We start from the raw sequence: 12,546 nt of genomic DNA, 5'->3' as shown, positions 1-12,546 counted from the left end.
GAATCCTTGCTCCTTAACATATGAGGGTGTGGTAGTCTTGGCAATTAGGGGAAATTAATGGCATATTAATAGGACCCAAGGAAGATGACCCTTGGGAAAAAATGTAGTCAAAGTCAATATAATAATAATACATTATTATATATATAATATATATCATACATAAGCAAATCAAAGCATCAGAAAGGAATTGGGAGGAGTTCCTAGTGGTGACATAAAGCCAAAGAGGTTAATAATGGAAGACCAGTAGTTAGATCTTCTAGCCTGGCTATTTGCTAAGTTGGAGAATTTCCAGTTAGAGAAGGAGCAAGTGAAATTTCTGGAGCATATATTAGGCCAATGCAATTTATATATGGATCTATATCAGGTGGGAGCTGTAGTAGAAAGGAGGATACCACCCCCACCCCCATCAGTGTGAGTGATTCTTCAGTTTTCCTGAATACCAATGTGCTTCTAGCCTTTACCTTCTGGTCAAAGAAACACATCATGAAGGGGGGCATGGGAAGCAGCAAAATGACAAATAGTGTCTGTCAAGATGCGGCCAAGACTACTTTTATCACGCTAATATGCTAATCAAGTTCTTCTGTTCACTTTATTAACTTTGCTATGGACCTAGACAGCATCCTTTCCACTAGAATGCTTCCTCAGAACCTAAGGTTGTGGCTTGGTGAGATCACATCAATAGAAGATCTGTTGGGTATGAGCATTTTATGTCATGGTTTCCATTACTTCCGATTGGGCCAATGATCACCCATTCTCCTATGTCTCGCGGCACCCTTGTTTCCAATTTGCGTGTAAGCTCTCTTAAACTATGTATAACTATGTGTTCCTCTTACCCATAAATTAGTGGGAACTGGCAAGATTGTAGCATAGACATAAATGACTGTAATAAAATTGTGGTATATGAAGATAATGCAGTATATCACATTAGTAAGAAATTAAGGCTGTAAGCAATTTAAAGAAACATGAGAGGAAATACATTCAAATTTATGTTCACATGAGCCAGAACTGGGATTTCACTTTTGATCCCCAGTTATTGGTGGTCTTGCTGGCTTAGGACTTGCCTATACAACAGATTTACGTATAGGAGTTTCTACTGGCTTACCTATCTGTGCTGTCTGCTGGCTTTTGTTTTGTGGACTGGGAAAATGAATTTATTTCCATTTTTCTTGTTTTAGTTATTATTTTTTTTACCTGGGATCCTTTTCAGATATTTGCTGAGGTTTAGGTAGGAGAGATGAACTTCACTATAATGTTTCACATCATCATCTTGACTAGAAATTAGAAAACTGATTTTTTGATGCGGATTTTCAATTGTAGCTCTTCTATTCCTTAGCCAAGAAAAATTCAAGATATAGATATGAGTTCACTTTAAGTAAAATTGTATATGGTTTTTTATATTAAATACTAAGATAAGCAAGATTACTTTTCTAAGATCATCCTCAATAAAGTGGCAATAAGATTTTCATTACACATTGATATATCTGCCATTTATTTCCAAAGTCTTTTACACACCCATACAAGCACAAAGCCTTTAGAGTAGCGATGCTGTCGTGACACTTCTTTTTAAATATTTTATTGATTTTTTTAGAAAAAGATTATTGTTGGGGCGGCCAGGTGGCTCAGCGAGTAAGATCACCGGCCCCAGTGTTGGGATGACCTGGGGATCAAATCCTGGCTCAGATACTTAGCACCACACCCAGAAATAAAACTGGCTGTGTAACCTTGAGCAAGTTACTTAATCCCAATTGCTTAAAAAAAAAAAAAAGAAAAAGATTATTGTCGTTTCCTATTGACACTTCCCAAAACTATCCCTTTAGAATCTTCTTTTAGAGTAAAAAAACTACAGTTGAGCAAACAATTCAACATATTGGACATGTGTAGAAGTGTACTCCTTATTTTGTACCTATAGTGCAACCCCTCCCTCCTGAGATGTGGGGGCATGTTTCACCAGCAAGCCTCTGAAGTCATGATTGGCCACTATGAAGTAATTCGTGTTCTGAAGTCTTTCAATGCTGTTTCCTTTTATTTTGTTTTGGATGTTGTGTAAGTTGTTCCACTGGTTCTGCTTATTCACCCTGCATCAATGTGTCTTTCCAAATTTCTCTGAATTTCATATTTGCCATTTCTTATGGTGCAATAATATTCCATTATATTCATATACCACAATTCATTTGGTTGTTCTCCAGATAAGGGTGCCACTTTGTTTCTAGATTGTTGTTTTTGCCACCCTCCCCCTTCTCCCTTAAAGTGCTGCTATAAATATTTTTGTGTGTTTGGGACTATTGTTTCAAAAGGTGTGTTGCAGTACAATAATGTGCTTTAAATTTTGCTGGGCATCTCTCAAAACTTCTCCCTATGCTCCAAGAATTCCATATTCCCCAGACCCCTCCCTCAGCATCATTTTATTGCCTGTTTTCCCAGTTGGCATCAAGAAGCTCTAAGGGTGGTGTAGAAACCTCCCCACCCTATTTTATCTCAGATGCCTTGACTAGAAATCAATTACTCAGCCAGTTAAAAGGCCTTACAGTGACTGCAAAAAGGTCTTGCTAGGACTAGAATAACATGACTTTGCCCAAGCATCAGATCGACCTGAGAAAATTTGATCATGCCCTAGGTAGCTCTATAAATTGCCAAGTTGAACTCCTTAAGAAGAAACCATCTGAGACAGAAGAAGAAACCACAACCTCAGACTCAGTCTCTTCCCCTATTGGAAGGGAAACGTTCCAGTTGTGAAGGGCCTGAAGGCTATTGGAATTCCCATAATAACCATTCCTTTCCCCTGTAGGAAACAGCATCTTCCCAATAGTTTCCTAAGTGGTATTTCGAAATTGGTTGGTGGCAGTGTCTGCCTCATTATGACTCAAGGATAGACCATTCTTGCACGCATATAAGGAGCCCAGCAAAAATGCTTAAGGGAAACATCTTGAGCACTTCGTGAATGGGAGAAAAAAATTTCTAGCAAACAGGAACTGTGGTTTAGCCCTTAGTTACACGTGCTCTCTGAGATTCAGCCCACTTCCTGCTGGACTATGTAAGTACATGTGAGAGAGTGTATCCCCCTAAAACATACTTTTGGTGAGTCAGGGTCATCTTCAGTAGTCCTGATCTTTATTTTTCCACTGGACCTAGCTGGTTTCAGAGGAGAGAGTAAGGCTGGTGACTTTGCACAGCCCTCCCTCACTTAAATCCAATTCACTTGCAAGTCATGGCATCACCTTCTTGATGTCATGGTCCTTCTGGAGAATGAAGGACAAACAATAACCTGTAAATAGTCAAAGCTGCCCCACCGGGGACCCAACTGGCCAGTTTCAGTTGGGCAATGTATTTCTTCCCTCCTCTCCCCTCTACTCCTCACCCCTCCCCTTCCCTTCCCTTCCCTTCATATTCTTTGACCGTATACCTATTAAGGAATTGTTTGGGTTCTATATATAGCCATATAGACTTCCCACATAATTTAGATATCAGACCTTTATCAAAGATATTTGCTGTAAAGATTTCTCCCCTAGATTACTGCTTCTCATTTGTTTCTAGATTCATTTTTTTTCTGTTAAAAAGATTTGAAGTTTTGAAAAATTAAAATTGTATCCTTCTCATAGTCCTCTATCCCTTATTTAGTAAAGAATTCATCCATCATTGTTCAAAGCACCACTTTTTCCCATGAGCATATTTCTTTTTTTTTTTTTTAAGCAATTGGGGTTAAGTAACTTGCTCAAGGTTACACGGCCAGTTATTTCTGGGTATGGTGCTAAGTATCTGAGCCCGGATTTGATCCCCAGGTCATCCCAACACTGGAGCCAGTGTTTTTACTTGCTGTGCTACCTGGCTGCCCCTCCCCCCTGAGCATATTTCTAAAGGAAATTTATTCCTTACAAACTTATCTCTTTTTGTTCAGAGATTAAAAAAAAATAACCAACACTGTGGTCTTAGGAAGGAAAACTCAGGGGGGTTATATTAAGTTACTCTCTATTAGCATATCTCTGTTTTTAAATCTAGATTAATTTAGCCATAATCAGAATTACTATTATCCAGTGTTCTGAGGTATCTCTATGAAATGCCTTAGTGTTCTTAGCCCAGCTCATAGGGAACAGATGTTGATGGAGCTGGGTAAGGGAGGAGTCACAGTCACAATTTTGTCTAATTAATACATTTCTTAGCAAACTAAATAAGACTAGAATCTAAATTGCCCTCCCATCTCATGGTTGAATACTCCAGACCAGGGATGAGTCACTGATAATAATTCTTCAATGTCTTTTTTGTGGATAAATAGAAGGCTTCAATCTTTAGGTCATATATATGCCAATTTTCATCATTATGAAATATACTTTATTTGTTTGATACTTTTTTTTAACAGAGCACACAGATTCTAACAAATTTACATCAACCAAAAGTGCATTGTCAAAGAGAATAAAGCAAAACTGTGTAAAAGAATGAGTGTGATTGATTGTACATGTCACTTTCCACTATTCTAGTCTACCATTTTCTTTTTATTCTTTTTTTTATTAGTCTACATTTTCACCCGAAAGGATACATATGCTTTAACTTCAAAACCATGGCACCAGCATTGTCCATTGTGCTTGATCTGAGGGTTGGTGGGTTTTTTTTTTTTTTGGTTTGGTTTGTTTTTGCATTTTAGTGTTATCTTCATTTACATTACAATGGTCATTATATATTGTTCCTTTGACTATCCTTTCTTCAATATTCATCACTTCCTATAAGTATTCCCATGTTTTTCTGAATTCTAAATTATAGAACCATTAATTACATTCATAGAATTAAATTTATTTAGCTATTTTCCAATGGTTGGACATAGTTTGTTTCCTGTTTTGGCTATTGTAAAAATATATTGGTAATGATACTAGAGTTATATTATATATACGAGTCTCTTGTCACTGTCAATATCCTTGGGGTTAGTGAGGTCATTCATTCAAAAGATATGAACAATTCAGTTTCTTTTCCTACTTAATTTGAAATTATTTTCTAGAATAATTGGTTTGGCCAATTCATACATCTTCCAGGAATGCATAAATGTTCTTACCTTCCCACAGCCCCTCCAACATTGGATTTTTGCCATTTTCCAATATAGTTTATAATTTTAATGACTATGGAGCAATTCTTCAAAATTATTCTAATTTGTCTTACTCAGGTCCATGCCCCTACCCCCCAAGAGATCCATACCTGATTTCTTCAGTGAGCTTCTGAAGCACTACTTATTTCTGAATATTTTTCCTTAAAGCCTCAATAGGCAGTATTGAGTGTCTATGTCATAGAAGTTCAATGGTGGAGCCACCACTTAGACACTTTCAAAACTTTGCATCTGTCTTCATGGAATTGAGTCTGGTAATTCACTCCACACCTTCCCATTCCTACCCACAGAAACCAACTCCTTGAACAGTATCTCAGAGTCCATAATCAAGATGATGGGATTATCCTACTTTTCACCTTTGGATTTTTTTTTTATAGTAACACAATATTCTCATTCACTTTAAATGTATCCTTTAACACAAACTATAATATCAGTCCTTAGTTTTTCATTGTACTTATCCTGTGTATAATATTTTCTGTGGCTGATAATCACTGGGGTAAAATAAAGACTGCCTGGTTAATTGCAATGACTATATTGCACCTTTGTTGTTGTTACTGCTGTTCAGTTGTCCAGTTTTGTTTGAGTCTGTGACCCCATGCACCATAGCACACCAGGCCCTTCTATTTTCCCAAAGTCTGTCCAAGCTTATGTTCATTGTTTCCATGACATTAACTATCCATCTAATCCTCGGCCATCCCCTTCTCCTTTTGTCTTCAATCTTTTTTTTTAATTAATTCACTTATTTTTAGTTTTCAACATTCATTTCCATAAGATTTTGAGTTCCACATTTTCTCCCTTCCTTCCCTCCCCTCCCCCACCCCAAAAATGGCACACATTCTGATATAGATTCTACATATACTTTCATATTAAACACATTTTTGCATTGTCATGCTGTAAAGAATTAGAACCAATGGGAGGAACTATGAGAAAGAAGAGGGAGAAAGAGAGAGAGAGAGAGAGAGAGAGAGAGAGAGAGAGAGAGAGAGAGAGAGAGAGACAGAAAGAGACAGAGAGACAGAGACAGAGAGAGAGAGACAGAGAGAGAGAGAGAGAGCAAAAGTATGCTTTGATCTGCATTCAGACTCTAGTTCTTTTTCTGGATGTGGATAGCATTTTGCATCATGAATCTTTTGGAGTTGTCTTATATCCTTTATTGTCTTCAGTCTTTCCCAACTTCGGGGGCTTTTCCAATGAGTCCTTTCTTCACATCATGTAGCCAAAGTATTTAAATTTCAGCTTCAGTATTTGTCCTTCCAGTGAATAGTACAAATTAATTTCTTTAAGTCTTGACTGTTTTGACTTCTTTCCTATCTAGGGGACTCTCAAAAGTATTTTCCAGCACCACAATTTGAAAATGTCAATTCTATGGTGCTCAGCTTTCCTCCAACTCTCACAGCTGTACATTACTACTGGGAAAACCATAGCTTTAATACTATTGACCTTCGTTGGCAAGGTGATGTTTTTGCTTTTTAGTATGCTATCCAGATTTGACATAGCTTTTCTTCTACTTCTGTTAAGTCCCTACCATATTTGTCTTTAAAATGCCCATTTTTGCATGAAACATTTCCTTGCTATTTCTAATTTTCCTGAAGCGATCTCTTGTCTTTCCCATTCTATTATTTTCTTCCATTTCTTTGCATTTCTCATTTAAGAAAGTCTTCTTATCTCTCCTTGCTATTCTCTGAAATTGTGCACTCGGTTGGGTATATATTGCCTTTTCTCCTTTCCCTTTCGCTTTCCTTCTTTCCTCAGCTATTTGTAAAACCTCATCAGACAGTCATTTTGCTTTCTTGTTCTTCTTTGAGATATTTTTTGTTGCTGCCTCTTGCATAATATTGTGAACCTCTGTGCATAGTTCTTCAGGTACTCTATCTACCAGACCTAATCCCTTAAAACTGTTCATCACTTTCATATTTATTAGGACTGTTATTTAGGTCATACCTGTATAGTCTGGTCATTTTCCCTACTGTCTTCAATTTAAATCTAAGTTTTGCAATAAGAATCTCATAATCTGAGACACAGTCAGCATCAGGTCTTGTTTTAACTGACTATAAATTTTCTCCACCTGTGGCCACAAAGTATATAATCGATCTGATTTCATTATTGACTATGGTGATGTCCATGTGTAGAGTTTCCTTTTGGCTTATTGAAAAAGAGTTTGCCAAGACAATTTATAGTGACACAAATAAATTCTCTAAATGATTATTGATTAGAGAAATGCTAATTAAAACAACCTTGAGACATTATTTTATACCTACCAGATTGGCTAAAATGATAGAAGAAGAGAGTGACAAATATTAAAAGGGGTTTGGAAAAAATGGGATGCTAATTGATTGTTGGTGGAATTGTGAACTGATCCAATCATTTTTCAGAGCAATCTTGAATTATGCCCAAAGATTTATTAAACTACCTATACCCTTTGACCCAGAAATACCACTACTTGATCTATTTCTGAAGATAAGTAGGGGAAAAGGAAAGGAACTTGGCAAAGAATTGTAAACTGCCAGAAATGCCCATTAATTGGTGAATGACTGAACAAGTTGTGGTATATGACTGTGGTGGAATCACAAAACTACTGTGCTATAAAAAAAGTGATGGGCTCAATGATTTCAGAAAAACATGGAAAGACTTATATGAAACAATGAAGAGAAAAATGAGCAGAACCAAGAAAACAATATTGTTTTAAGAACAACTTTGATTGGATGAGATATTTTAACTATTACAAATGCCCAAATTAACTATGAGGGACATATGGAGAAAGATAATATCTGCATTCATAGAAAGAGTTAATAAAGAGACGCATAGAATAATTTTATATATATATAATTTCGCATACATACATATGTGTGTGTGCATGTATACCTATTTGTGTTTAATGGTAGTCACTTCTAGGGTGGGACTGGGAGGGAAGAAAAAACTAAATTTACCCGATAATTTTGCTGTATATTGAAAGGAATGGCAAGTTGTGCATAAGAGATTTGCAGTTTCACATGCAATCATCTTCTTTATTATACTATGTTATGGAAATGCTTCTTTTATTCCATATTTTTTTAATTAAAAAAGAAAAAGAATTTGCTTTGACCAATGAGTTTTCTTGACAAAATTCTATTAGTTTCTGCCCTGTTTGATTTTGCACTCCAAGGCCAGACTTGCCTGTTATTCCAATTATCTTTTGATTTCCTACTTTAGCAATCCAATTGCCTATGATGAATGTGACTTTTTTTTAGTGTTATTTCTAGATTATGTAGGGCTTCATAGAATTAAACAACTTTGGCACAGTGGTTGGAGCATAGACTTGTTTTACTGTGATATTTTATGATTCGCCTTAGATTTGAACATTGTACCTTTAGGGAACCCTTAGTCATATAGGTTCAGGTCCGTCTGTCCACTCCAAATTTGCTTATTGATAGAACTTCCCAGAAACAATAAGCTTTTTTTGTCTTAAGTACAATAGCCCACTAAATAGGATGACATTTCTTACTATGCATCAACCCTAGTTCTCCACTTGTGGCAAATGTCTGCAACTCTAGGTAAGTAAGAACCCTTGTGGCTATTTTACATTGATTGGTACATGGGGAGCTTGGTCTGGAACTGTGGGTGTGGTGGCCTAGAAAGACAGACAATAGCTTAAGGAAAAGTATGCCCTGGATTCGCTAAGATCACAGAAAGAGTAAGTCAAAGCTGCCAAATGTAAATGCAGAGCTTTTGGGGTGACTACACTGTATCTGTGACTTGTTATGGGAGCAGAGGGACAGGGGAAGGAAATTATAGGTTATTTGGAAAATATATCTTCACATAGCATATACGAATATAGAGGGCATTATGATGAAAGACTTTAAAATCTCATTTTGTCTGGTAGAGCATCTGGGCATCTGAATTTCTTTCTAGATTCTATTTGGGGAGACAAATTATCTAAGGGAACACAGGATGACCTAGGGCACATGGGAGATATGACTTCAAGCCTTTGGGTTGATTTCATTATTTGTTAAATGAGGGAACTGGACAAGATGATCTCTAAGATTCATTTTCCCTCAAATAATCTATGCTTCTAAAGAAATACAACACTCTAGCTACAACTACACAAAAGCCAAAACTTCCTTTTGAAAGGGAAAAGGACCAATTTGGTGCTTTCTAAGATGATAGATTTTAAATTTCATCTTTAACCCAATTTCCAAGTATACTGTGTTTTTCATATGTTTCTCCTCATTAAAAAAAAGTGATATAGTCATATTAAAATGGCCAATATAAGTACATGAATTTTGTGGGGACAGCAGTCCTGAAGAGCCTTTACAAGACCCACTGTTTTCCTGTGCTTCATGGGTCACTCCTCTTTGTCTCATCTAGGAACCTTTCTCTATGGTATCATCTACTGGCTTTTAGTTGCCCCCATTTTCCTTTTATTCCCTGGCATGCCTGTTCCTAACTGTATGTGGAAAAACTTCAAACTTCTAACTTCTTCCATTGTAACTCTTTCCTTTGTTTCCTCCAAATAGCACATCACCCTCTTAGATGTTCTGAAGGAAGATTTTCACAAAGCACCACAGGGGAAACATTCTTTTTTTATTTCTCTTTTTGTTTATATTTTATAGGGATAGCAACTAAGCCTATGATTTCTTTGGTACTCTCTCAGATGAGGAGATTCCTATTACCAGTGCAGATCAAGACCTTCTCTGCAACTTGTATTCTTAGAGAATTGCCTACAACACTGGAAATGTAATGACTTTCCCAGGATCACCCAACCAATATGTTGGAGTTGGGACTTGAATTCAGGTCATCTTGACTTTGAGGAGAGCTCTCTATCCATTATCCATAGGTTCTTTTTTTTTTTAGTTCCAAATTCTCTCCTTCCCTCCAGCCCATCCCCCACTCATTGAGAAGTCAAGAAATATGATAGCAATTATACATATGAAGTCACACAAAACATATTTCTGCATTAGCCATTTTCCCTCCCCCCAAAAAAGCATAAAAATAAAGAAAGGAAAAATTCTGCTTCAATCTGCTCCATGAAGCCATCAGTTCTCTCTCCAGAGTTGGATAGCATCTTACATCATGAGTCTTTGGGAACTGTGGTGGATCACGGAAGTCTTTCGCAGTTGATTATCTTTACAATTGCTGTTACTATATAAATTGTCCTCCTGTTCTGCTCACTTCACTATGCATTAGTTCATTTAAGTCTTTTCAGGTTCTTTGGAAACCATTCCTTTCATCATTTTGTGCAGTACAATAGTATTCCATCACATTCATACACCATAAGTACAATACAATAATCTATAAATAAATAAATATTCATACATTGGGGGCAGGGTATGTGAATACTCCAAAATTTTTTACTGGTAGAAATGCAAAATTAGAAAAAAATTTCAAAACCACTCGACTAGAGAATTAGGGCCCCTCCCAGTTCTGAATCTATGAATCTGAAGTTTCTCCAGGCAACTGTCCAAGCCAAATAGTAAAATTCAGGAAAATGGGAAGAATAGAATCCCTGAAAGATGAAGAATATTGCTCCAATCTAGTCAATAGTTAAATTCCTTCCAGTTTACAAACTTTGGGGAATTCCTTGTTTTGAAGATTATGTTACTTTCAAACTGAGCCAAGATTCATGAACAAAAGATTTGAAGAGTATTAAACAAGAACATAAATCAGAAGCAGTAGATTAAAATCTCTTAGAGAAAGCACAGTTTACAGAGACAAAGCTCCATTCTTAATGAACTCCTTAGGCCCATGTTCGGCCCTATAATACAGCTTTAAAGCTCTTTCCACATATCTTCAGTCCTTTCTTTCCAAGAAGCTCCAAATGCTTTACATATCAAGTCTTAAGATGTACCTTAGGTACTTAGTGCTATTGTGCTGTATTGTAAGGATTAATTATAGTATTTAGTTTCATAATTTCCCCCTTTTATGAGGCAGATGTTTTCCAGGGAAAAGAGGATTGGAGATGGGAGTAGAGGTGGGGTTATTTATAGATACATCGCTGCCTCTTGCTGCTGCAGTCAACCAAATAGATGGTGTCTTTCTCAGTCCCCCTCCTTTTTTTTTTACATCCTAATCAATCCACTTCCTGACCTTTTTCCTTCTAGGCTATTTGAAGGCTACTTGAAACTTTGCTGTGAGGGGCTTAAGAGCGACAAAAGTTAATCACTCTTATATGTACTTCCATTAAATACAACTCTCCAGGCCTTGTCTATGGCTCTTTGTAAACATGTCAATCATTTGGTCAACCAACAAATATTTAGGTGGCAGAGTGGATAGAGCACTGGTCCTGAAGTCAGGAAGACTTATCTTCTTGAGTTCAAATCTTCCCTCAGACACTTACTCACTTGTGCACCCTGGGCAAGTCACTTAACCCTGTGGGCCACAGTCTCTTCATCTGTAAAATGGACTGGGGAAGGAAATGGCAAACCACACCAGTATATTTGGCAAGAAAACCCCGTTTGGGGTCACAAATAGTCAGATACAACCAAAATGACTGAACAACAAAGTGCCTACAATTCACGCACTATGTTAAATTCTCAGGTTGCAAAGAAAGGTCAAAGACAGCCCTTTGGTGCTCTTAAGGTGCTCATAGTCTAATGAGGGAGACAGTATGCAAACAACTATTTAACACAGGGTATGTACACATGTGTATGTGATCATCATGGGATTTTCTCCTTAAAATTAGGGATAGGGAAATCTATGAAGGGAAATAGTAAGAAAATATCATAATTAAATCTACATTTAGAATTGGAAGGGACCTCTTCCAATGCTCTTCATTCATTGTAAATGAATTCCTTCTACATTCAATTCAATTCAGTTAACATCTTAAATTCAATGTGTCCAAAACTGAATGCATTATATTTTCTCCAGAATTCTCCCCTCTTTCAAATTTTTCTTTTTCTCTTGAGGGCCCTATCATCTATTTTATCAATCTCTCAGGCTCAAAACCTAGGTGTATTTCCCACTTCCCACTCTCATCCCCTATATCCACTCAGTTGCAAATCCTTACTTATTTCCCCTTCTCTCCTCTGACCTTGCTACCACCTTGATGCAGGCCTTTCTAGACTATTGCAATAGCCTGCTATTGGGTGTCTGTCTGCCTCAAATCTTTTCCCATTCCAGCCTTCTGTCCCTTCAGCAGCTAAAGTGATCTTCCTCATGTGTGACCAAGGTACTCCCTAGCCAATAAATTCCAGTGGCTCTCTATTACTTCCATGATGAAATGTAAAATGTTCTGGCTTTCAAAGGCCTTTATTCCCTAGCCCCTTCCTCCCTTTCCAGTCTTATGCCTTCTTCCTCTCCATCTATGTTATGATCCAAAGACACTGGCCTCTTTACTATTCCTCACATAAGATACCCCATTTCCCAACTCTGTTCCATTTCACTGTCTGTGTGGCATGCCTGGAATTCTCTCCACTTTTGTCTCTGCCTCCTGGTTTCCTTGTCTTCCTTAAAGTCTTAGCTAAAATTTCATCTTCTGCACAAAGGCC

This window comes from Petaurus breviceps, unplaced genomic scaffold, assembly GCF_028583685.1.
Source record: "Petaurus breviceps papuanus isolate PSGF00001 unplaced genomic scaffold, PetGlider_PUasm1.0 79, whole genome shotgun sequence".
Lineage (NCBI taxonomy): Eukaryota > Metazoa > Chordata > Mammalia > Diprotodontia > Petauridae > Petaurus > Petaurus breviceps.
Note: the sequence above shows the minus strand (reverse complement) of the source record.